We start from the raw sequence: 1687 nt of genomic DNA, 5'->3' as shown, positions 1-1687 counted from the left end.
CCTCCTCTCTTTGCCACTCCAGTTGTCCACCTTGTCTTCCAGCTCAACAATGGCTTCCTCAGTATCTTTAACTCTCCTTAGCTCTTCTTCAACTGAATTGAGCTTCTCCTGGGCAGTAGTAAGCTCTGCCTCTGTATCTTCTAACGAACGTTCTGTCTGCTTCTTTTCTTCCTCCAACTTAACTAAAACAATCTTCATGCTATCCCTCTCAGCTCTGATTTCATCAAGCTGCTGCTTCAGCTCAGCCTTAGTCACGGGCATGCTGATGGCATGTGCTCAATCCAATCTTCAATCCTCGTGAATCTGCTTAGCTCTATCTCGGTGGGACCTCCAAATGTAACGACCCTGATAAGTGTGAAAGATATTATAAAGTGAATAACGGAAAATAGAGCTCTTATAGCGCCAGATTCCCAGAGAGGATACAATCATTTACAGAGAAGATACTGCCATTTTCTCATTAAATATTCATAACATAAAATCAATCAATTAATTATTATACATGAATAATAAGTGTTTCCACAATAATAATAATAATAATAATAATAATGATAATAATAATAATAATTACAATAACATAATAATAAGCATAATGATAGATGATGATAATGTCAACAGTACTATAGTTCTATAGATTACCACAGAGAGTGAGAAAGGGAAAGACATCTTTGACATCAACAGCTGCTAAAACTAAAAGCTCAAATGTTAAAGTCACTTCACCAGTGAAAAAAAAGCCACACAAAAATGAAAACAAAATTTTCAGTAATAAAAAAGAAACTATGCACCTTGAAGAACAGAACGAAAACTTAATATGTGGGAATAAGACAATTCTTGAAGATGAAGTACTTTCTGCTGATGATCAGTTTATGATTTCTGAGTTCAATAGCATTCGTTTTGAACGTCAGTTTTCTACGAGACACAAGCAATTTGTGGAGAAAATTTAGATAGACTTTTTGATGCCCTATTATCTGATGATGATCATTAACATTCGAAACATTTTTGAAATTTTATTAATTTACAGTATTTTCTTCAAGAGTTGCAATTCTTGCAGATTTTGCAGATTCTTTCCTGATTCGCAAAAATAAATTTCGTGAAAATCAATTTAATATGGTGCCCGCATGGCACGTGGTAGAATTCGCGAAAATAAAATCTGCAAATTTGAATTTTAGTAGTTTTGCAAAATAATTATAATTCCCTTAAAAAACAACTTATAGGGTACATGCATGTTGGAGCAATGAAGGAACCTTACAATGCACTATAGTAGTTTAATATAGTTGACCCGGGTCAGCAAATAAACGCTAGGAGAGAATTCCCAATTTTATGTTTTTTTTGAATGCACATACATGTACTTGTGTTGTTTGAAATTTTGATCAAAACTAGATTTTTTTATAGTCAAGTCAGGAAAGTTATTGGCCAGCGACAACTACCTCATGAATGGCATTAGCAACATAGTCAAGGTTACCATAATTGAGACCACATATATTGATCCTACCACTGGAGAGCAAATAAATATAATACTTCTTGACAAAAACATCAACTTGTGAAGCTAAAGGATAAAGGAAAAGCAATAATATACCGTAAGCATTTAATCTCATGCACTATAAATACTAAATTACTAATGCATTATCGATTTCTCTTACTATTAAGTCCAGTATAAGTGAACATCCCAATCTATTTCAGTATGTGTGTC

General features: G+C 33.7%; 1 pseudogene; it reads right to left on the bottom strand.

Moving 5' to 3' along the window:
• Window positions 1-1361: 1361 nt before the first annotated feature.
• Window positions 1362-1687, bottom strand: part of LOC100640369 (probable aspartate aminotransferase, cytoplasmic) — a 2213-nt pseudogene continuing 1887 nt past the window's right edge.

This window comes from Amphimedon queenslandica, unplaced genomic scaffold, assembly GCF_000090795.2.
Source record: "Amphimedon queenslandica unplaced genomic scaffold, v1.1 AMPQUscaffold_13395, whole genome shotgun sequence".
Classification (NCBI taxonomy): domain Eukaryota; kingdom Metazoa; phylum Porifera; class Demospongiae; order Haplosclerida; family Niphatidae; genus Amphimedon; species Amphimedon queenslandica.
This window is presented reverse-complemented; position numbering and strand designations above follow the sequence as displayed.